General features: G+C 36.8%; 2 protein-coding genes across 8 annotated transcripts in view; one reads left to right on the top strand and one right to left on the bottom strand.

The window, feature by feature from the left end:
- Nucleotides 1-19,778, bottom strand: part of LOC143239918 (calcium and integrin-binding protein 1-like) — a 34,927-nt gene extending 15,149 nt beyond the window's left edge. For 3 of the 4 annotated variants that reach the window (XM_076481568.1, XM_076481567.1, XM_076481565.1), the window contains exon 1: nt 19,606-19,778. The gene's annotated coding sequence lies outside the window, so the exon portion shown is untranslated. The remainder of the gene's footprint in view (nt 1-19,605) is intronic. The other variant, XM_076481566.1, reaches the window with a different exon arrangement.
- A 5,920-nt stretch (nt 19,779-25,698) lies between these two features.
- LOC143240043 (band 4.1-like protein 3) overlaps nt 25,699-25,989 on the top strand; it is a 49,490-nt gene continuing 49,199 nt past the window's right edge. For 3 of the 4 annotated variants that reach the window (XM_076481830.1, XM_076481829.1, XM_076481828.1), the window contains exon 1: nt 25,699-25,835. The gene's annotated coding sequence lies outside the window, so the exon portion shown is untranslated. The remainder of the gene's footprint in view (nt 25,836-25,989) is intronic. The other variant, XM_076481831.1, reaches the window with a different exon arrangement.

The following is a 25,989-nucleotide window of genomic DNA, read 5'->3' as shown; positions in this document are numbered from 1 at the left end:
TTGATATGGCAGGGATTCGAACCCGCGACCCTCAGATTAAGAGTCGAACGCCTTAGCCACCAGGCCATGTCGGGCCACTGGACCAGCTTGAAGGCAAATATTGTATCATCACAGATTTAATGACTGGCTTACCTCAATATCGCTAAGTAAAGTAACAAAAGACGAGCAGCAACAAATCAGTCTCATTACAACGGAATAATGTTTTTTTCTAGGATAATACAACACTTGTCAATTTGTGAGGTCTAAATAACACATATGTATATCCTTCAGCAGTATACTGTGCTCAAATGTTTTCTGTGATAAGGCGACACAAATATTACATGCAAATAGACAACAACAACATACTTAGTGTAAGCCGCCAATTATCGACAATACGCACAACCGCTATCTTGACACCAACTATTTAAAAATAGCGATAGATATATAAATAATACTGTATGCAATGTTGATAAATAAATAAAAGTCACTCATGACTTCAGCTAAGTATAAGAAACAATAAGCAAGAATCCCCACCGTTGTCTGAATAAGAAATTCAACTACAGTAATCGTTCACTGTTAAAAGCTTGCTGAAATATAGTCGCGGAAGTCTACATAGAGACAACAAACTCGAGCAACGATGAACACTAGCGACTCGAGTAACGATGTATAACAACAAAACTGAGAATCTTTCACGTGGAAATTTCCGTTTAATGCGCTAAAAAATGCATAAGTTGTAGTTTCTAACTTACACACATAAGGAAAACACCGGGCTGTTTGTGGCAAAGATAAAGGATTTTGCAGCAACACAAGATTAAGGAATCGAATTAAGTTTAAAACTACCTTCTGTTATTTGCAAAATTTATGTGCAACCTTCTACTACGGTACCGATCAGATGCAATAATTATATAACGAAATTATAATAGCGATTTTTAGCTTGAGAAAACTGTTTACTCACTTTTTTGTTATATCTATTTGTAGATTTTCAATTTTCAATTGTTAATTATCTTGTATGCTGTTTTTTAATGCACAGCAATGGGCAAATATATGCCTAGAGTAAGACAACCCCTACTAAGCACGTACAAAAATTTACTAGTAGAAAAGCAGTCTTTTAAAATAAAACAAGAACGTCTATAAATATCGCTTTAAATAAAGCTTCGTGCCTTTTAATATAACTATTTATTAAGCTAGGTTTGGTTTGTTTTGAATTTCGCGCAAAGTTACACGAGGGCTATCTGTGCTAGCTGTCCTTAATTTAACAGTGTAAGATCAGAGGAAAGGCAATTAGTCATCACCACCCACCGCCAACTCTTGGGCTACTCCTTTACCAACAAATAATGGGATTGGCCGTAACGTAATAACGCCCCCACAGTTGAAAGGAGAGCATGTTTGGTGCGACTTGCATTCAAATCCGCCACCCTCAGTTTACGAGTCGAGTGTCTTAACCACCTGGCCATGCCAGACCTATTAAGCTAGGTGACTTTGTGTTTGTGATTTTATATAACCACGCACTTAATACACATTGAATGCAAAAGCTAAATCATCTTCAAATGAAAAATAATTAATTTTTAAAAAGCTCATGAATATTCTCAGTGCTCCATGTAATATAGCTGTTTAGGTTTTGGTGCAAAATATAGAGTCTATTTACCTGTAGGCTTCTGAAAGAATAATAATAATACGAAAAATTGGACAAATTTTGATTTAGTCTAAAATCGTGAAATCATTTATTTTGTTTATTATCAATATTTGGGGGGTCTCAACTATTGAAAGTGGAAGTTTCGAGTGTAATTTTGAGGAATAAGTATGCTTTTTAAGGTGGCTTTTGCTTGAGTGTTTGATTAGTTTAGAGCAAATTCCTATCGATCTCTATTATGAACCACTACTGTGGTTTATGATTAGTGGTAGCTGTTGTTAAGCTCACGCTACTACTAACTTTGATTGCCTAAAGTAAGTCTCACGGTAGAACAACAGTAAGCATACGCATTTATAACGCTAGAATTAGAGGTTTAAACCTCTTCAATGGACACAGCAAATAGTTTGATATGGCTCTGTTATAAGATGTACGTAGACATTGCTCAAAAGAAAGACTTTCAGGTATTTCACCATGCATTACAGAATAAGTGCAATGTATTAATTAAGGTGCTTTAATATTTAATTTTTCTTTTGTTTATGTTTAATTCTATGAAAGCATAATTTCCATATGCATTAGTGTGTAATTATATTTTACAGCAAACTGGTATTGTATTATGAAATACAACACAGTTTACGCCAGCAATTACTGTGGTTGACACTATCGGACTCCGCTGTGGCACGACATTATATCTGCAGGCTTACAACACTAGAAACCGGGTTTCGATACCCGTGGTGGACAGAACACATACAGCCCATTGTGTAGCTTAGTGCTTAACTTCAAACAAAGAGACACTAACAGACATAGTTGTAAAACAATATAGAGTTCACTTCATTATATATTTTCCTGTAACATGATAATAGGATTTCAATTTTTATTATATAACCATACTGTCAGTTAGGTTGTTGAATATTACTTGGCGAAGTTATCAGAATGTTCAGATGTACCACCATTTTTGAAGTTTGCTAATTCGAATTTCAAAATTATTAACAAAAATATGAAATTCGAAATAACAGTTATTAACTACAGAATTTCTTAATATTATTAACATCAAAGAAAATATTTGCGCTCTAGCTAATTGAGGGCATATTTGAAGGATGTGTTTCCAGATAAAATAATTTTATATTGTCATTATTAAAATATCTATAGTTTATATGCATGAAGCCTAATTTTTACATAAACATTTAGAAGGTATATTACGATTGAGACTTGACAACACTTTGTCTCCACCCTATCCAGTGTGTTTGAGGGCTTATTAAACAAAAAGCTGTTAACTAATATTTTTGGGCTTTTAAAGGTGCTAATAACTACGTGAACTACAGAGAGAGTCGCGATGTAATTTGGGTGTTTTATCTGTGTTTTAATCCGGCGTTCTAAGTAAATCTAACAAAGACAAAAAATCACGTGCACGATAGTATGCTAGTTACATCCTACTCATAAAACATAGATAACTGCCTAGCTTTCCAAGAAAGCTAAGGGAAGGGAGACGTCAATATATAAATCAATATAAATAATTTGATTGCGTCTGTCTATTGGGAGTTTTGTCCAAATTTCTCGATCAAACCTTGCAAAGCATGTATCGTTAGAAATGCATTGGTCAGATCAGTTCAGATTGCGTACTAACTTTTACATTCACTGTCACTTTACATGTTTTTTCTACTAGTCAGTTTTTATAATGCAATAACTATACAACATAATGATTCAATTTTGCTGTCGTCATGTAACGACTTGCTTCGATTTTTCTTTATTTTATATTTGCAAAGCATATTATACAAAAAACATTTAACTCGCATGTAATTTTCTAAAAAAAAATAGTATTGCAAAATACTGTTGCTATGTGCTTCCACAATTTTTGGTCTATAATACGCATACGCAGTTCGTTTAAAACCATATTGTTATCAATTTATGAACACACATTCAGACGTTTTTGCATAGTCAGCTAAGTTTGCTTTCATTTCAGCTTTAAATTTACTTCACTTTGCAATACTTTAGCTTCGTTTCATTTTATAGACTGCTATAAACACTTTTTCTTTAGTACTAATTTTATCCTTGATTCTTTTGATTATATTTGTTTCAACTTGTAAAAAGTGTGTCCTACACTAAACGCTTATAACTGTTTCATACTCTGTATACTACTGTCCCCCAGTGGAACAGCTGTGGGTCTATGGAGTTACAACGCTAAAATTTAAGGGTTTGATTCCCCTCTATGGACGCAGCAGATAGTCAAATGTGGCTTTGCTATCAAAAACACTTATTCACTCGCTGTACACTGTTATAAGTACCATTACTACACTTTATTGTTTATTCGACATGTAGTTTTATTAAATAAAGTTGCATACGTGTCGCTTTAATAATTAAATAAAGTTACGTTTAAGTGAGATTGTTTGTCTGACGGTGTAAATTTTATCAAATAGACCAAGATTTATCGATGTAATAGTAATTCCTGCAAGAGAATCTAGCTTAAATGACATGCGTGAAATTCATAGAATAAGAAATATTTAAGTCAAGGACCTGAAAACTATCACAAATGTTACACGAGTCGAGGCTTGTACTTGTTAATAATATTGTGACACGTGTCCTTTCTTCCCGATGTGTCAGGTATCTACGTTCTAAGATACGACTTCTGATTCTGTTTTAATTTCCTTTAATTAAATACGTAAAAGCATTTATCCAAAAGAAATCTTGGAAGCAAGACTAGATGGTAATTAGGTTAATTAACGTTTAGGTCATACCATTACAACTTTTGAAATTATTATTTGTGGTTTCCCTCTTTAATCGCTCTGCTATGTTATTTCGGCCCGGCAAGGCCAAGTGGTTACGGCACTCGACTCGTAATCCGAGGATCGAAAGTTCCAATCCCCGTCACACCAAACATTCTCGCCCTTTCAGCCGTGGGGGCGTTATAATGTTACGATCAATCCCACTATTCGTTGGTAAAAGAATAGCCCAAAATTGGCGGTGGGTCGTGATGACTAGATGCTTTCTTTTTAGACTTACACTGCTAAATTAGGGACGGCTAGCGCAGATAGCCCTTGTGTAATTTTGTGTAAAATTAAAAACAAACCAAACCTTCTTTAACAACGGATTTATCAAGGATATTATAATACAAAGAAGCAAAATGTAAAATAAAGTAAATTATAAAGTCATTATTTTCATTTTGGTTTGATATTGTACGTTTGTAAGATCACCTCTGACTAATTGGTCATAAAATGTAAAATCATATCCATCGGTAAAAATAACTTAGATATGGCCTGTTTAACAATTACAATCTAGTGTTTTTTGGTCTTAGTTCATTTCGACACTATTTTCATCCTAGGTAAAATTCAGGAAATAATATTGTCTAAATTCACACCGTTCAGAAGGGTTTAATATGGTTTGGTTCGTTTTGAATATCACGCAATGCTACTCGAGGGCTATACGCGCTAGCCATCCCTAATTTAGCAGCGTAAGACTAGAGAGAAGACAGCTAGCCATCACCCCCCACCAACTCTTGGGCTACTCTTTTACCAACGAATAGTAGGAAGACCGTCATATTATAACGCCCCCACGAAGTTCGAACCTGCAACCCTCAGATTACGAGTCGAGTGCCTTAACCACCTAGCCATGTCGGGCCGAGGTTTAATATGACCTTAGCTTGTTTTTACATTTATTGGAAATTCTACTTAACATAGAAATTTAAGCAAAGTCTTCTAAAGACCCACTGCTGTAGATTCTAATTTGGATTCATGTTATTCCTATTCTTGAACATTTAATAGTGTTCGAATAACAATAACAAAAAATGTTTTCCATTAAACTACTCATTGTCTAGACAACCAAGCAATCAATTCCTTAAGAAAGCATCGCTAAGAATAAACTTGCTGCACTGTGAAACCACAGAGCTTCATAGTTTGCGTCCTTTTGTCACAAAATAACTTTCTGCACATTAGGACAGTGGATGCGTTATGAGAATGACGGTCAAATCCCACTTTGTGATTAGAGTCTTCTAAGAGTTGTGGGCGGGATGCTGCTTCTGCTAAATAGCGGCCTTTCCTCTTTCCTATCAATCCAAACTCAGTTAAGATATCTCTTGTGTAGCCTTTGGCGAACTTTTGAAATGAACGTTGCAAAGTAGAGATGGAAAAAGTAAACACGTTAAAACAATTATAGCAGCATGTAACATGCCAGATAATGTAACATGAAAGATACTTGCTGAACTCTAGGAAATCAATCAGTTAAGTGTTCCGTGCGTTGAAACGAGGGTTTCTTTCTTTCCTTTTTTATTTTTAATCTGTAATAACCGGAAAGTTTGCAATAATCTAAAGAATACAATGAGTAATGTGACAGATTACTGATATCATTATTTGTTCTGCAGATCGATGGCCGATAAATACGTTTATCTTAATAAACTTGTTTTAACCAATAATGATAACAACTCCTTCTTGAAATGTAATAATAATAACTTTGTTATTACTAAATGTAGTTATTTTTACTTAATAATATCGGTCGTTTGCTGAAATGCATTTTCGGTAACTCATGATATAAACGACATTTAACCGAAAGACAACTGTAGTACAGAGATACACAATCGTAAAAAACCACTTACTGAACGGGGATTTGATTAATACATTTAAATAAAGAACATTTAAAAAGACGAAGTTCCAATAATTAATAATAACAACAATCCTTTAGTGAGACGAAGTTCCAATATTTCATGGTGACGACAATTATTTAGAGACGAAGTTTCAGTAGTTCATGATAACAACAATCCTTTAGAGAGACGAAGTTTCAGTAGTTCATGATAACAACAATCCTTTAGAGAGACGAAGTTTCAGTAGTTCATGATAACAACAATCCTTTAGAGAGACGAAGTTTCAGTAGTTCATGATAACAACAGAGACGAAGGTTCAGTAGTTTATGATAACAACAATCCTTTAGAGAGACGAAGTTTCAGTAGTTCATGATAACAATAATCCTTTAGAGAGACGAAGTCTCAGTAGTTCATGATACCAACAATCCTTTAGAGAGACGAAGTTTCAGTAGTTCATGATAACAACAATCCTTTAGAGAGACGAAGTTTCAGTAGTTCATGATAACAATAATCCTTTAGAGAGACGAAGTTTCAGTAGTTCATGATACCAACAATCCTTTAGAGAGACGAAGTTTCAGTAGTTCATGGTAACAACAATCCTTTAGAAAGACAAAGTTTCAGTAGTTCATGATAACAACAATCCTTTAGAGACAAAGTTTCAGTAGTTCATGATAACAACAATCCTTTCAGAGTTCATGGTAACAACAATCCTTTAGAAAGACAGTTTCAGTTTCATGATAACAGTAGTTCAATAACCTCATTTAGAGAGACAATGTTTCAGTAGTTCATGATAACAATTTTCTACATTTTACGAATCATTAAAAATAAAAATAAAATGACTTGAAAAATTGTCTCATGGTTTACATTCATGTAATGTGATACAGGTTTACCATGTTTTTGCGAAGTCTCAACTCTTTTGGAGAAAACGTTGAGCCGTTGTTATTTGTTGAACATTTTCTGTCCGGTAATTAAGACTAAATTAAAGGAGTTATGTCTTGTTTAAAATATATATTTTAAGATGAGAAAAGTCCAGAGGTAGCTTTAATTTAAACTAATGAATTTGTTTGTTGTCGAAATTCGTACAAAGCTACACGAAGGTTATTTGCGCCAACTATCCTTAATTTTTAGCCGCGGTATAGTGGCTCATAGAACGGCTCCGAGATTTTATTTTCTAAGTAGGAGCTTTAAGTTCAGAGATTCGTCATCCTTTGACCGATTTGTGGTCTAATCGCAGTTTTAGACTTAGAAGATCAAACCATTTCGATTGATGTATTTGACCATGCCCAGGGCCTCGCATGTTAATTTTCCTAATCCCGCATAAAATAATTCCAGTTTGAGGTTAGACTCTTAGAGCTCGTGATGAGTGATAAAATTGAATCGAGTATACGCGCGTCCCGTATTTGATCTTACTGGCGCACAAAAATACAACTAATAAAAATGATGGGGGAAGAGGTCTCATAGATTAATTTACTCAAAACCAGCCTAAAAGAATTTCAAGTTCCGCGACTATTGAGGCTTCTCTCTTGTTACTTTATGGACTAGAAGGAAAGCAACTAGTCAATACCGTTCACTAACAACTCTAGAATATTCCCTGCAGACAGAATAGTAGAATTTGACTGCTAGTCTTCTAACGCACTCAAAGCCACAATGTCGGGAGCGTATTACTTTAATGTTATTATTTGAGGATACGGGGAGCTAATCTATAAACATCCGCTCCAGAGTCAACCACACTAATCATAGGGTCGCACTCTGCCTGGTATATTTGTTAATCATTAAGAATATGCCCCCTCTCCCCCTTGTGGCACAGCGGAATGTTTGGGTTTCGATATCCGTGATTGGCAGAGCACAGATAGCCCTTTGTGTATCTTTGTGCTTAATAACAAAGAATATGCCTTGTACAAAACAACATGTAAGTCCTCCAATGGCTCAGTGGTAAGCTTGAAGAAGAAAACAAGAAACAAAAGTTCAAATTCCTAATAAGATTAATTTTTTGTGTGGTACATCATAAAAAAATCTGCGCGACATTACAACATGTTACGTCTGATAGAGTTTTGACGTGTTTATGTCTGTTTGTTTGTGTGTAATTGAGCACAAAGCTATACAACGGGCAGACATACCTTTGTGCCACTGGGGAGGGTAGGTTGTATGTCACAAGTAATAAAACATATATATCCTTAGAGTGATATTTCTTCTTTGCAATCTGCAACTAAATATCTGTATTTTCTGAAGATTCACATTTTCATAGACCAAGCGGTTTTGACCATGAATCATGCAATTCTTAACTAATTAACAGATTTATTCCAAATTATATTATTTTAACATATACTGATCAAAGACTTAAATGTAAACTAAATATTGCTCTCTAATTTCTTTTCATTGAAGCACAAAACTTTCCCTTCAACTTGTATTTCTAATTAAACGCTAAAGCTTTGTTAACGTTTGTTTATTTTTCAGTTCCAATCTATTTTTCAATTCAAATTGATTTGAATGTTAGAATATGAAAACAACTGTATAAATTTCTTTCATATTATTTCAGTTATCTTTGTTATTCATTATAGAATCACGAACCTACAATATTGGTTTTAGTTCATTATTTTATACCTCAACAAAAGTAACGATTGGAAAACATTTTTATCAGATTTGAGGCAGTTTAGAATTAATTATCTGAAAGATGAATCTAATTTAATGAATGGAAATAATTAAAAATTAATCTAATTTAATGAATGGAAATAATTAAAATATTAATCTTATTTAATGAATGGAAAGAAAAATTAAAAGATTAATCTAATTTAACGAATGGAAAGAATTAAAAGATGAATCTCATTTAATGAATGGAAAGAATTAAAAGATTAATCTAATTTATTAAATGGAAATAATTAAAAGATTAATCTAATTAAATGAATGGAAATAATTAAAAGATTAACCTAATCTAATGAATAGAAAGAATTAGGAGATTAACCTAATTTAATGAATCGAAAGAATTAAAAGATTAATCTAATTTAATGAATGGAAAGAATTAAAAGATTATTCTAATTTAATGGTAGGTAGGTATTTAATGTTTATTGGCACAAAGCTACAAGGCTATCTGTGCCAGACAAGATGTATAGGTACAGGGCAATTAAGGTTAAAGGTAAAATATGTAAAATTAAAACTGCCAGGAAGGCTGAAGCAAGAAGTACACCCTTGCTATTAGTCACCTGAGGTTGGCCTTTCCAATTCTGGGTTCAAGTCACAATAAAAATTGAAATGCGTGAAAGAAATCGCGTTAAAACAGTAAAATGTGTAAAGGAAATCAAGCTAAAACACTATATAGTCCGATAAATTTGTTTGTTTGTTTTGAATTTCACACAAAGCTACTCGAGGGCTATCTGTGCTAGCCGTCCCTAATTTAGCAGTGTAAGACTAGAGGGAAGGCAGCTAGTCATCACCACCCACCGCCAATTCTTGGGCTACTCTTTTACCAACGAATAATTGGATTGGCCGTAACATTATAACGCCCCCACGGCTGAAAGGGCGAGCATGTTTGGTGCGACTGGGATGCGAACCCGCGACCCTCAGATTACAAGTCGTACGCCTCAACACGTTTAGCCATGCCGGGCCTCAGTCCGATAAATAACCTTAAATTAAGTGTAAAAGGCCAAAGACTCTTAAAAATGTAAAAACATGAGTGAGATGGGCAGTATCACCTATAACATGGGCCAAAATCAAGGGCAAACCTGCCTTACAAATATCTTTAAAATGGTGTCGTCGTTCTAGATTGTAACAATGACATGATAATAAAATGTGTATGATTGTGATCTGAGTGCCACATAGACCACACATTGGTGCAGCAGTACCAGATAAAAGGAAGTGGTGGGTTAAAAACTGTGACCAATGAGTAGCTTTGCCAAAACAACTTCTTCTCTTCGATCCTTACAGAAGCAAGAGGGCCAAAGACCTAGAAAAGGTTTGATTTGAAAAAGCTTGTTATTGTGTTGCTCATTGCAGGTTGCCAGCCATCTGGTGTACAGTCTGGATTTGATAACTGGACTATAGTCCATGTATGGAATGGGTACTCGGATGATAGATCCAGAACAGACTTTGCTGCTCTGTCGGCCAGCTCATATCCACAAATACCAACATGACCTGGTATCCAAAAGAATTGGACGGAGACAGATGAGAGAGAAAGATGGGTCAGTTTGTTTTCGATATTGATGAGAAGAGGGTGTTGACTATCATTGAACGATTCCAGGGCCAATAGACATCTGTGTGAGTCCGTATATATTGTACAATTTGTATATTGCATTATTTCAATATGATTTAGGGCAAGAGAGATGGCATACAATTCAGCAGTGAAAACAGAAACTGTAGGGGGGAGCCTGTGTGCAACAATCTAACTCTCACAAACCATGGCAAAGCCCACTTAGTTACCCGATTTGGAACCATCTGTATGTATAGGAATGGATGAATCTTATGAAAGATGTTCAGCAAAGAAAAAGTGCTATTTACAATCGGGTGTATCTGCTCTCCTCAGATGACTCAAAGATAGATTATTATTGGGGACAGTAATTTGCCATGGTGGAATAGGCTGATTTGAAGAAACTGCAATGTTATTCAAGGATAAATCCAATTCTTCTAATTGCGCCTGGATATGGAGACTAAAAGGAACAATGGCAGATTTTCTGTTATTAAAAGTGTGGTCCATTGTGGTAGGAAAACACAACTTTAGATAAAATGCTGTGGTAAGGATCGTTGTTGGGAAGCATACATTAGAGACAGTTGGAAACAATGAATATATAGAGGAGGTCCATGAGATTCCACATACAGACTTTGCACGAGAGAATTACGAAAAGCTCTGCAAAGCCGAAGTTCCTAATGATGGACAGGATCCCACATTTTCAGTGCTGAGGTTCCAGAAGAGCCATAAACCACAGACCCATAGTCAAGTTTGAATCGTACGAGGGCACAGTAAATTTTAAGCATGGATTATCGGTCTGCACCCCAAGAAGTAGAAGAGAGGACACGGAGAATGTTCAATGGTTTTAGACATTTGATACGAAGTTACTTGATGTGCGATATACAATTTAATTTACAATCAAATATAAGACCTAAGAACTTTGCCTCAGAGTTGACAGGAAGTACAACATCATCAAGACGGAGTTCTGGATCTGGGTGAATTCCACGTTTTCGGCAGAAATGTGTACAAACGGTTTTAGAGAGTGAAAGTTTAAAACCCTTTGCCGTGGTCCACTTCAGTGTCTGACTGATTGCAGTTTGTTGCTACCGTTCAATAAACCTCATGTTTGATGACTGACATGATATGTGAAAGTCATCAACAAAAAGACCGTTTGCAACTTTAGGAGGTTGCTGTTCACTGATGGCATTAATCTCTATAATGAAAAGTGTGACACTCAGAATACAGCCCTGAGGGACTCCAACTTCCTGTGGGAAAAAATGAGAAAGTCTAGAGCACACACGGACTTGTAATCGGCGCTTCATTAAGAATTGCTGGATGAAAAGGGGTAAGTTGCCACGCAATCCATACGAGTGAAGGTCTCGTAAGATACCACATCTCTGTGTTGTATCATAAGCTTTTTCTAAATCAAAAAAACAGTAACAAGATGTTGTCGTCTTAAAAAGGCTTCTCTGATTGATGTTTCAAAGCGATTAAGAGGTCTATCATAGAGCGTTGTCTTTGTAATCCACACTGAGTAGGTGAGAGGAGGTTGTTTGATTCAAGAAACCAAACGAAGCAGCATTGATTATCCTTTCTAAGATTTTACTGAGACAACTTGTCAAAGCAATGGGACGGTAATTCGAAGGAATCGTTGGATCCTTCCCAGGTTTCAGAATAGGGAGTATGATAGCATCAGGATAGACATTTTCCTGCCATATTCTATTAAAGACAGCTAGGAGAAGAGTAAGAGAGTTCTGGGAAAGGTGGCGTAACGTCTCGTAATGTATATTATCAGGTCCGACTGATGTATTGCAAGACCAATGAATTGCAAGTTTAAGTTCCATCAGTGTAAGAGGGCGATTGTAGTCATAGGAATGGTCAATTGAAAAGGAAAGAGGCAGATGCTCCGCCTGTGTTTTAATGGTTAAAGAGGAAGGGGATAAGTTCAAAGAGCTAGATTCACGAGAGAAGAAGTCCCCAAGAGTATTGGCAATGCTCTGTGCATCTGCAACTTCGTGACCATCAGATATTAAGATAGAGAGGGAGGCAGAAGCATATCTTCCACTCACCATCCGGATTTTATTCCATATAACTTTTGTGCTGATGGTTAAAGAAACGTTGGAGGTGCATTTAATCGAAGATTTCTTCTGACTTTGACGTCTAACTTGCCGAGCTCGTGCACGGGCTTGCTGAAGTGCAAGGCGGTTTGAGATCGTGGGGTATCTTCCAAATTTTTCCCAAGCACGTTTCTGAGTTTTCGAGTTATAGAACAGGCAGAATTCCACCAAGGGCGGAGATGCCGTGGGGAACATGTCGAGGTTTTAGGGATGCATCTAGTAGCAGCTTGTATAATATTGTTGGTTGCTGCTGCTATACAATTATCTATGGATGATTTACATAAGATGGCAGGATCAAGTTCTGAGAGAGTAGTGAAAGAAGGCCAGTTGGCCTGGACCAACTTCCACCGAGGCACATGGGTCGGGTGGTACTGATCATGGCCAATGTCTCGTAAGATGATGGGAAAATGATCACTACTTCGTGGATTGATGTCAACCTCCCAGGAAAAGTGAGTGAGTAGCGAAGAGGAACAGACAAAAAAATCTATAGCTGTAAATGACTGACTAGGTGCATGAAAATATGTATAAGAGCCAGTATTGAATAGAGCCAGATTGTGGTTCAGTAGCATATGCTTTATGGCGCGTCCTTTCATATCAATACGGGAGCCACCCCAGAGATGATTATGCCCATTGAAATCTCCTAAGATTAAAAAGGGGGTTGGCAGTTGCTCAATAAGGATATTAAGGTCTGATTGATTGTAATGCATTTCAGGTGTAAGGTATAGAGAGCAAATAGTGATGGTACAACCCAAGGAGACACGGATGGCTACAGCCTCCAAGGGTATGGTCAATGACAGGGACCAGGTGGGCACGCGCTGATCAACCAGCAATGCAACTCCCCCATGTCCCCGTCCTACAGATAGCCTGTCGTTCCGGTATAATGAATAGCGTCGGATAGTAACTGTATTTGTAGGCAGTAGAAATATTTCTTGCAAAGAAAGACATATGGGATGATAAAAGTAAATCAGATCTTTGATGTCAGTCACATTTGATTGAAAATCTCGACAGTTCCATTGGATTAGTACGGCCATGTGTAATTATTTCAGAGGAGAAGACAGTAAAGAGTACTTCTACTTACGACCGCGTTTTTATCCCTCTTTGTGTGTGTATGTGTTTGTCAGCAAGGTTTCCGGAAATCAAACTGAATAGATTTGGACGAATTTTGGTATGTATATGTATTTGGACCATGATCCAATTTAGAAGTTACTAGGTTTTGGAGGGTTAAGGTTACGGAAATTCAAAAAATCCCAAGCTGGTAACAAGGGAACCAACTTTCCACACTATTTTTACTATATAACTGTATAAAAAATTCTCAGATTTTGATGTAATTTGTTGGACCTATATAGAATGTTATTCCTCGTTGTCTTGTCAAAAATGGTCAGTATTTTTTATACGAGGTATTCACTCTACTGAATTCCCCTCTAGCTGTTGATGCATCTTCCACTATAAACACCCAAACCGACCCCCACACTCTCCCTGATTCTGAGAAATATTCTATTCTTATTTGAAATTCCGAGTCTGACCCTTGCACAAGTTTTTGCAATGCTTTCAGCCAAATAACAACTGCCATCCTGGCTCGTTTAATTTCTTTCTTAACTTCACCCGTCTCATTTTCATCAATGCTTCTGTTTGCAATATTTCTCCTTTAGCTAACGCCTCTTCATCCCATATATCACTGCACTTTCTTGGAAACGTAACACACCCTCTTGGAGAAAATTTTCTAGATATGTTTATTTTTAACTCCGATGTTTATCTATGTATTACTAAAAATGTTTACTACCCTGGATTTTCACAACATTGTGTTTGTTTTGTTTTGAATTTCGCGCAAAGCTACACGAGGGCTATCTGCGCTAGTTGCCCCTAATTTAGTAGTGTAAGACAAAAGGGAACTCAGCTAGACATCACCACCCACCGCCAACTCTTGGGCTACTCTTTTACCACCGACTAATGGGATTGACCTTTGCATTATAACGCCCACACGACTGAAAAGGCGAGCATGTTTGGTGTGACGGGGTTTCGAAACTGCGACCCTCGGATTACGAGTCGAATGCCTTTACCACCTGTCCATACCAGGCCACGACATTGTGTTTATAAAAGTTTATTTTTTAATAACTATTGTTGTTAATTAATGGCGTGTGTTAGTAGGTTCTGATGTTTTGATTCCATCTTCCATCTATTATTGTTTTGTGCCACGTGTACGTTGGTCTAACAAAAAGCGCGTGGCTTCACTTTAAACCCTCTTAAACTCTTTTATAAATTTCTAGCTTGACTTTTCTTTCTTTAGGACCGTGGAATTGCCTGGTGGTTGCGACAATCGACTTGTAACCAGGGCCGTCAAGAGTCATTACAGGCCCCTTAGGAGCAAGCATTAAGCCCCCCCCCCCACATCAAGTGGCAAGGCATTATATATAGACTCTCTTCCCGGACCCCGGAGCACTGGACCCCTCTCGTCGAGTCTGCTTGTAATCTGGTGATAGCGACTTCGTATACAATCACTGGACATTCTCACCCTTTCAGCCTTAGGGGACATTAAAATATTACGGTCAATCAAACTATTATTTCATAAAGAATAACCCAAGAGTTGTCGGTATATGGTATTGAGTAATTGCCTTCCCTCCAGTCCAATAGTTCTCAAACATTTCAGGCTCGCGTACTACTTTTTGTTTAAATTGTTAAAATTACAAAGCCAGGTTTAATTTTAAGAAATAGACAAAAGACCTTTTAACAAAAATTCATATTTTTAACACTTACCCATTAATACGAAGGATGCGTTTATAGTTAAGTATATTTAGGTAGAAAGCACAGACAAGGCTCATTACAAATATTATGATTTTTATGTTAATTGTGTCGTGCACCACCGACATTAGCTCCACGTACCACCACTGGTACGCGTGCCACAATTTTAGAATCCCTACTCTAGTATATTACTGCAAAGTAAGGGACGGTTAGAATTGGTATACCTCGAGCAGCTCTGCACAAAACTCTAAGGAAACATTTCCTTAGAACAAAGAAGATTCGGTCATCTTGACCGTCCACAAAAAGTCGTCTACACTTCGGTTAATTAAATGACCGAGTTTGTGCGATCATGGAACAAGCAAATAAACGGAAAACTACCTGTGCGCAAAAACGTTAACGAACACTTAACATATCACCACTATTATTAAAATAGTTATGCCTTACCTAACTCAGACTCAGACGTATTCGTGCGTTTATAAATGCATATTTCACAACGAATTTTGAACGTTCGGGCATACCTGAATGTTGTGTCTCAAACGTTTTTAGAACAATTTTTTGTGCTCAGTATGTTTTATCATTCACTAAGCACAAAAAATTGTTCTAAAAACGTTGTGTTATTGTTAAGTGCAAAACTACACATTTGGTAGTCAACGTAGTATCCAGTGCATCAATTGAATACTTATTTGTGGCATTATTGCTTCTCAAGCCCCCCAGGGGCACAGCGGTATGTCTGCTGACTCAAGCCGCTAAAAACCGAGTTTCGTTACCTGTGGTGGGCAGATCACAGACAACCCATTGTGTAGCTTTGTGTTTAATTCTAAACGAACAAACAAACAACCAAGATTACTTCTCAAGCTTTTCCGTTGAGCCTCTGCAACTTTTGTATGATTGAAACATGCTAAGATGAAAATTATTTGAAAAGCGTGAAGAATATGAGTCGTTTTGTAATTTCATTGGCATTGTTGTTATTGCTTGTAACAGCGTAAAATGTAACGTGTATGCACAAGGGCACTGGAATATTTTAAGACTTAAATTATCATATTAAAAATTATTTTAAAACATCTTACTCTTTATTTGTACCTTAATTAAAAATCAGTTTAAGGGTCTGGTGAGAATGATTCTACTTAAGCAGAAGTGAATAAAAGGATATTAGCAGGTAGTTGTTGTTTCTAATCTTTTCGATCCAAGCGATAGTTCGTAAGTATCAGTCAGTAGGACTAAATATACATGCAAGGCTTGCAAACACTATCACAGAATCTACCTACGTCTTGTACGTAGTGTAAGATTAAGTAAAATTTTCATTACAACAGATTGAACATAGCATAAAATTCGAAAATATTACTCCCAAGCGAAAACTCCTGTGATCTAGATCTAGCTGACCATTTGTAGCTTGTAGCTGCATCAATGTAGATGTTCGCTCCTCTACGTAAAATATTTTCTCAACCTAAACGAGCCGTTTTTACATTTTTCTCTACAAGTGGGTTTTCTCGACATCACTGAATCTTATGTGTATATTGTGCGGTTTTCTTACGCCATTTGTTCTTATGCATGTCTAGCCGGTTTTATTGTTGAACGCCTTACTCTCCTTAGCTGCCGAATCCGCTGACCATAGTGTACGTTTAGTGTACAGTTAACGACAGGTTCGGACCGCTCGGATCCAGATGCGCTCTACATCACCCCCCTCCGCTCCCTTTAGTCTGAGCCTCGATTTTACACAGGACTCATCAGACAGGGCTCATTTGTGGCCCTCATTAATCCATGAAATTTCAGATTATCACCGCCCTCTAATAAAGTGCTGGTGCTTTATGGTAGAAGAGCAAAATATTTTCTTATCATACATAGTAAAAATATTGTATTTTCTTGTATAATTAGAACACAAAAAGAGCGATTTCAACGGCCTGAAGCCTCTACTCGAATTGTATTGCTAGTTTTTGTTTAGGTGTTTTAATTTAATAGACGTGCTTATAGACATTATATCACAACGTGTTTGCCTTTGATGAGATTTAACAGGAATATAATATATTTGTGATTGTTTAAGTATTTTTCGAGAAACTTGCAATTACTTGTGTTGTAACTAGCACACATTATTGTCCCAGCGATGCCCAGGCGATCAGTTGGCTCGATAGTCACTGTGAAGTTCGCGCGTTCGACTTAAATACATTGTACAGTTCAGTCCGACTTCCATTCTGTTCTATCTTCGTTCGTTGTACGTTAGAGTTTTTCAATAAAAACTTTAATTTAGCCTGTTAAATCATCAGGGAAACAGATTCCAATTATGACAAGCAAGTGTCTGAAACTTTCCGATATTAGACAGTTCTGCAAGCCAGTTACTAGTACTACAAGTAGCAATGCAGATAATCCAACAACCTCAAGCAAAGGAATATAAACTTGCCATACAGAGGAAATACCATGTTCATCAGAGGACGAGTCTGAAAATGCTTGTGCAACTGTTGCACATCATGAACCACCAGATAGTTGTGAAACAAGTTTGTGCAGTGATGAAAAATCTGACACTCCACAGATACAGGGTGGAAAGCCATATCATCCAGACACAAAACTAATACTATGACAGAAAGCAAAATCTCAAAATATCAACTTCCAGGGCAAGTGGTTTGATGAGTTCCCATGGCTGCACTTCGACAATCAAACTCAAAAAGTCATATGCTTTCATTGTGCCAAGGCGGAAAATAGAGGCCTTTTTACAGGGAAATTAGAGAGGCCAGTGGAGTGTACCTTCATATCCACCGGTTTTTGCAACTGGAAAAAGGCAAAACAGATATTCAACGAACACCAATCCTCTTCTCAATACAGATTTGCTATATCTCCAGAAGGTTCACTTGATGTAACTCCAGTGATTGTCCAGCTACATGATGAAAAAAAGAAGCAGCAAGAAGAATGCAAAAGAAGTCTAGTCAAAATATTCAGAAGTTTATGTTTCTTCCTGCGTCAAGGTTTAGCATTACGTGGACATACTGATACGGAGGGAAACTTCCTGCAGTTAATGAAGCTCCTGGAAGAGGAAGATTCTGAGTTGATAGCCTACTTGTCAAAGAAAACCACATTCACATCACCCCAGGCTCAGAATGAAATAATGGAGATGTTCAGCCATCAAATGCTGAGAAACATTGCACACGAAGTGCAGCAAAGTAAAATCTTCGTATTTATGGTTGAATGCACTCAAGATGTTACAGGTGCCGAACAGGAAGCAATATGTGTACGATACGTAGATGAGAACCTTGACGTCCATGAGACATTTCTTGGTTTGTACAGTGTTTCCAATACAACTGGTGAAACAATATCCTCAACTATACTTGATGTACTGACTAGACTCAATTTACCACTGTCAGGATTAAGAGCACAAACTTATGATGGAGCCGCTAACATGAGTGGTGCGTACAGTGGATACCAGGCAAAAATAAAAGAGAAGCAACCGTCAGCTTTGTTTTTTCACTGCGGAGCACACAAGGCTAATTTAATAATGTAACATGCAGTTGAAGCTTGTGAATGTGTTCGAGATTCTATCCAGTGCGTACATGAACTTGGTGTCTTGCTTCAGATTTCAGGCAAATACAAGACAATCTTTGAAAACATTGTATCGTCAGACAGCCACAATGGTCCAGTTAAATACATCCGCCCACTATGGGAAACACGCTGGTTGTGGCAGTTAATTTGTGAATCATTTGTCTTTATTCTGTTAACATTTTGAAAACTGTTCACAACACCTCACTTATCCAAACCTACATGGAAACCTTGAAGTATCGTTGCAACAAGATTACTCTGTGACTGCATGTTTACAGCTTTCAGGTTCACGTAATAAGAAATTACCAATTTACAAATTTAATAGTCCACATAAGTGGTTGCAAAAATCATCCCCCCCCACCATCAGGTGTGAAAAATCTACGCCCCTGCTCGAGGGCTATCTGTGCTAGCCGTCCCTAATTTAGCAGTATAAGACTAGAGGGACGACAGCTAGTCATACCATTCATCTCCAAGTCTTGGGCTAAAAAGGCGAGCGTGTTTGGTGTGACGAGGATTTGAACCTGCCACCCTCAGATGACGAGTCGAACGCCTTAACCTACCTTGCCATGCCGAGTTCTAATTTAATTGAGTTATAGAGCGAAAATAGTGTGAAAAATCGGTCCTCTTCGTAACAGATAAGGATATTTTGGATTTTCGTAACCTTAACCTTTCAGAAACTAATCACTTCTAAGTGGGGTCATAGTCAAAATATATATATCAAGTTTCGCCCAAATCCATTCAGACATTTTCCAGAAAGCTTTCTATAACGTCTAATAGAAAAACATCATGAAAAGGTATACATATTGTAATGAAATGTATCAAAATAAAATTTATAATTTGAGTCGTTGAAGAAACCTGTAACATGTATTTCAATTCAAATATTTTGTTTAAAAACTAAGTTTACCTCTGGAGTCGAAACTAAAAGGCTCGTTGCTGGTGAGATAGATGCCTATACCTGTTATATAGATGTAGACACGTCGTTCTCTGGCCAAGTCGACTACAGTGTCTATTATTGGTACAAACCTACAAGTAGAGAATCTAATCGACCTGGCTTCATCGTGTTACAGTGTGTAACAATAAGCCTGTCACGTGCAACAGATGTACAGGTTATCGCTTTCACAAGGATGTACGTCAGTCAAAATATATACATTTCTGTAAAACAGGAACACTGTACTTTACTTTTATCATTTTTAAAAAAATTAAGCCTACAAAAACCTGTAAAATTCAGATCTTAATGAGCATGTGTGTGAAACTGAATCACGAGCCCTCAAAACTTTATTAATAACTTAATTGAAAACAAACGAATTATATGACGCAACTATATAGTTAGGTTTTCTGGCAACATAACTGTCTATAGACTTTTCGGCACCATATATTTTTACTGATAACATAGTTACTCTTTCATTACCTATCAAGTACGCCTGCCCTACACTGAAGTTATAACTGTTTGATAACACGAGTGTATTATGAGCGACCACCAAGACACTTGACCATTACACTCAGAATGTATGTTATCAGCACATGTAATCAACTTTCTAGCTGATCCTAATTGATTATTTCAATACCCACAATTAACATATAAACAGCTTTCGAATAAATTCGGTACTTCATGGCTGGTATGGGTATTAAAACTTTTACTAACAAAGCAGTGAACAACGTTTCGACTTTCTTAGATCATCTTCAGGCTGACAAAGAGAGTTTGTAACTGACCGTTGCCGGGCACATGTCTTAGGGGTGAGTGTGTAAACGGATACGGGATTCTAGGGACGCTGCAGTAAGCTGTTAGGTTATTAATTAGTATAGGTATAAAAGTGTTCCTTTATATTGGTTTAATTTTGGTTTTAGTTGTCGTATAAGTAGGGCTTCTTATTCTAATAAACATCAAATTTATTCAAAAAACCAGATACAAAATTAAAGTTCATACACTTACAAACACAACACCAACATTATTTATAGAATACAATGCAACAACTGCCACGACTTCTATATTGGAGAAACAAGTAGAAAAATGGAAACCAGATTCAAAGAACAAAAAAAAACAAAAAAAAAACACTTTCACACGTTTTTGAACACTTCAAATCAAATAAACACAATGTAGCCATAGAAAACACCCAGATATTGAGTAGAGAAACAAATATAAACAAATGCAAAATCAAAGAAGCCCTACTTATACAGCATCAAAATCCAAAATTAGACCAATATAAAGAAATACCTTTATACCTACAGTAATTAATAACCTAACATCTAACTACAACGTCCCCTACAATCCCGTACCCATTTACAGTATCGCCCCTAAGACATGCGCCCGGCAACAGTCAGTTGCAAACTCTCTCTTTGTTAACTTGAAGATGGCATAAGAAGGTCGAAACGTTATTCTCTGCTTTATTAGTAAAAATATTAATACCCATAGCTAGCCGTTTTGAGATATAAATTTTTATTGAATTCTGTGCAAAACTGCTCAAGGGTTATTTGAACAAGCTGTTCCTAATTTTGAAGTGATGGTTTGGGTTTGATTTGTTTTAAGTGTGTGTGTGTGTGTTTTACTTATAGCAAAGCCACATCGGGCTATTTGCTGAGCCTACCGAGGGGAATCAAACCCCTGATTTGTAGCGTTGTAACTCGGGAAACTTACCGCTGTACTAGCGGGGAGCTGATTTGTTTTGAATTTTGCGCAAAATTGCACGAGGGCTATCTGCGCTAGCCGTCCCTAATTTAGCAGTGTAAGACTAGAGGGAAGGCAGTTAGTCATTACCATCCACTGCTAACGCTTGGGCTACTCATTTTGAAAACGATCAGTGGGATTAACATTATAACACCACCACGACTGAAAAGGCTAGCATGTTTGGTGTGACGAGGATTCGAACCCGCGACTCTAAGATTACGAGTCGAGTACCTTAACCACTTGGCCGTGCTGGGTCTGAAGAGATGGAGAGAAGACAGCAAGTCATCACTACCTTTTGCTACTTCTTAAGCCATCCTTTACCAAAGAGTAGCAAGATTTATTACTGTAACACCCCCACGTGCTGAAATGGCGAGTATGTTTGAATGCTTGGATTTCAACCTGCAACTCACAGATTATGAGTCATGTGCCCCTTAGGCCTTGTCAGTCCCCAAGTTAACGAAAAAGAATAATTTAATGATATCACATATTGTTATTTTCCATTTGGAATGTGTTAAACGTTATACGGACAAACATGCACGAGAAACTTCAAATGAAAACTTATATTATTAAAATATCAAAACTAAAGTTAGTAGTAGAAAATAAATTGTGGATGGCGCTCGATTCGCAATCTAAGGGTTGCAGGTTTAAATTCCTGTCATACCAAACATGCTCGCCCTTTCAGCTGTGGTTGAGTTATAATGTGACGGTCAATCTCACTACTGATTGATAAAATAGTAACCCACAGTCGGGGGCAGGTGGCGGTAAACAACTGCCTTCCCTGCTTAGCTTTGCACGGAATTCAAAAATAAACAAACAAAAGTACAGTTGTCATGTGAAGACATTTTTCATTATTATAACACACTAAGTATGCTGTGTAACCAAGGCATTGACATTTGAAACACTTAAGGATTTTGGAACTTTGATCCTTGCCGACTTCAACCTGGTGATGGGTGATGAAGAGGGTGACGTCAGATGTGACATTCTCGTTGGCTTTCTTTCGGTCGGTGGTTGTAAACTTGACTAGAGGGGTAGGGTGTCCAGTCTTGGAGGACTTGATCCTATCAGTCCTGATTGGGTGATTTCGAAAGGAACACTACGAATCACCAAATGCTTACCTGGAAGACAATCTCCATCAACATGGATATGCAGTTATGCATAACTGAAAACTGGGATAGGTCAGGGTTTCAAGATAGTGGCATATCCTAGGGGCTCTTGACACATAATTACGACTCCCTAGAGGCAGGCATCAAAGGTGCGTGAAGATAATTGACGGAAATATTCAACGTAGCCCCTTGGAACGGTAGGTGAATCTTCAACCACAGTAGATGATGACATCTTATGAATGGTGACTGGTGTGGCTGGTTCGAAATTTGGGTCGAAATTTGAGGGTAAATCACTTCAATCGGCAGTCTAGGTTGGCACACTTTGATTCTCTAGCTTGGTTGAAATACTTGGCTTGGCTGACTGGGCTGGAAAAGGAATGATGGCTTTCATGACATTGCTAGATATAGGTGTTGTGGTCTACTTCGCTGGTGAGTTAAGGGTGTTGGGTCATCTTCCTCACCTGACGAGGAAAGGTTCGAGGATTTCTGCTCGTTGAATAAGAAGCAATTTGCCTCTGCTTATAACTAAAAAAGGTTATCGGTGAACAGTCTTTCACCAGAGGATCATGTGGCCATGTTTCTAGTCTTCATTAAGCAGCGAATCTATTGCATTCGTGTCCTTGAAATAAATAGTTCAACAAGAGATGAGCAAGAACGATTTAATCCTATGCATTTATACTTTCAAATAACACTTGGCTCAAAACAAATAAATTTATGAAACCCTTGACAGTCCTTATCAGGACTAATTTAATCAAGATTTTGCTGAAATCAGGCGCGTGAGAGAAATACGACTGTACGGCTGAGTTCTCAACAGTGGCGGATTTAAGGTTGTGCGGGCCCAGGGGCTAATAATTTTAGTAAGCCTTTCATCCCATTTAATTTTACATAGAATAAAAGTATCTATGGTCCCCTTTTAAGATCATAGGTCTTGCGACCGAGCCCCCTCTAACCCCTACCTAAATACGTCTCTGGTTCTCGAAAGAGAGTGAGAGAATATATTATACAAGTTTAATATTTTAATATGGGTTTAAATATCTTCTACTCTTACACGAACCCAATATCTATATACGAAATTTAAGGATACGTATATGAGCATACTCAGTAATTTATGTGTGTTATTTAGCTAGATGAGATATCCAACTAACTGTGAAATAAACGAGCAGCTCACTCAGTCAAACAGTTTGTTACTTTTCAACAAGTTATGGTTGTTTCAGTATACTGCAGCTCTCGTTATTGAAATAAGTATGTGTGTGTTTTCTTATTGCAAAGCCAAATCTGACTATCCGCTGAGTCTACCGAGAGGAATCGAACCCCTGATTTTAGCGTTGTAAATCCGTAGACTTTTCGCTGTACCAGCGAGGAACTATTGAAATAAAATAATATGAAAGATTTATATATCTGTTTTTATATATTAGGTTGTTCGAAAGATAATGAGAGATTTTTATACCAAAATGTTAGGCACTTGTAGAGATAAGAAACCTTTCTTTTTTACGACTTCATATATACCATTGAAAAACTAGAGCTTTCTTCTATTCATTAGTGATTTTATTCTTTTCTAAAATTTTACTTCCAATATTTCTGACACTTAGAGTTAATGATGGAAAAAGTCACTATCATTTTTTGCATGAATTTAAAGTTGGTCATAACATATCACGAACAGCTCACAATATCAACCAAGCATAGGGCGAAGGAACAGTACAATATAGCGTTGGCTCCAAAGGTTTCGTAATGGTAACGTGAATGTTGAAGATAAAGAGGGCAGAGGACGACAGCATTAGTGGAAAAAAAACAGCGCCAAACTGTTCTAGAAATGGCACAAAGATTGGGTATTGCTATTTCTACAATTTTGGACCATCCCGAGCAAATTGAAAAAGTGAAAGAACTTGACAAGTGGGTTCCAAACGAACTCAGTGAAAATCAGAAAATTTGCCGTTTTGAACTGTTCTCTATGCTGATTTTGCGCAATAGAAATTACCCATTTCTTGATCGATTTGTCATTTGCAACGAAAATTGGATCCATTACGACAACAGAAAGCGATCTGCCCAATAGCTTAAAAATGTTAACCTTTTTGTTAACCTGAAAATGACCTAAGATGATCGAAACGTTGCTTTATTAGTAAAAGTTTTAATACCCATACTAGCCGACCTGATACATTTTTATTTCAATTGTGTTTCTTGCCATCAAGAAGCACAATTGCTTATTCGTGACGAGGCTCCAAAACACTTCTCAAAGCCAAAGTCAGACCAACAAAAGATTATGTTCACTGTATGTTGGTCTGTCGCCGGTATTATCCATTACAGTTTGCTCAACCAGGACCAGAATATCACTGCGGAGGTTTACTGTCAAGAATTAGAAGAAATTCACAGAAAGCTACTTGAAAATATGCCAGCATTAGTCAATCAAAGAGAACCAATCTTGCTTCATGATAATGCTTGGCCACGTGTTACTCGAATGCTTCTGTAGAAGCTAAACGAATTGAGCTACGAAACATTGCCTCATCCTACCAATTTTTAAAGCACTTGGACAACTTTTTACAATTATTCAACAACAGAGCAGCAGCACAGAATGGCTTTAAAGAATTTTTTAGTTTTGGGACTTAAAGTTTTATCGTCATGGCATAAATAGTCTTGTTTCTTGTTGGCAAACGTGCATAGATCTATTAGGTTCCTATTTTGATTAATAAAGTTGCTTTTTCTGGTTTTATTAAATAGTTCTAAACTTAGCACTGTCAGTTAAGTTTGCAAATTAAAATTTCAGTAGAAACTAAACTGAAATGGGAACGTTTAGTAAAGTTAACATACTTACTGTACTTTCTTAGCTGTTTTACAATGCTATACTCTTTAAACTTTTAATATTTAAATTTGCCAGAATCGTCACAAAGCTGAAAACTGAGCAGGGAGAACAATATAATTCTAATTGTTAACTCCTTTCGTAAAATATATTACGAAACTGTGAAAGTTAATAAAGTAATATTCATAATAAAATATACAAATATAGAAATTGTAATTTTTAGAATAATAAAACAACATTGTTTTTGTTTTATGTCGGCGGCTACGCCCTTCAGATGACGTTAGACGATTATTCTATTTCTCGACCCGGTGGACTCTTTACTCTCGTAACTCGTTCTTAAGGTGATTGTCTATATATATGTACCTCGATTTTAACGGTTATACTTGGTGCGTAGCTACAGCATATTGACTCGCTAGTATTTGGGTATCCCTATCGAACGCACTTGCAATGTTTTAAAGCCTACACATAGCCCTAAACGCTTGAATGATAACGTTAGATCTATATTGACATTAACGAGTTTGTTTTACTTTCATTTAGTGTTTTCATTTCACGTTGTTAAAGTTGGGAATACGAGTTTTGTAAGTATGTTTACAGAAATGGTATTCCTTCGAAGTAAGCGTAATAACTAAAAAGGCAATTTTATTCTTTATTTTTCCACCACAGTTTAATTATAACTAATAACCTAAATAGTTATACAATAGGCCTAATAGTAAAACTAAAATTCAATTTTCC

This window comes from Tachypleus tridentatus, chromosome 13, assembly GCF_004210375.1.
Source record: "Tachypleus tridentatus isolate NWPU-2018 chromosome 13, ASM421037v1, whole genome shotgun sequence".
NCBI classification, from domain to species: domain Eukaryota; kingdom Metazoa; phylum Arthropoda; class Merostomata; order Xiphosura; family Limulidae; genus Tachypleus; species Tachypleus tridentatus.
This window is presented reverse-complemented; position numbering and strand designations above follow the sequence as displayed.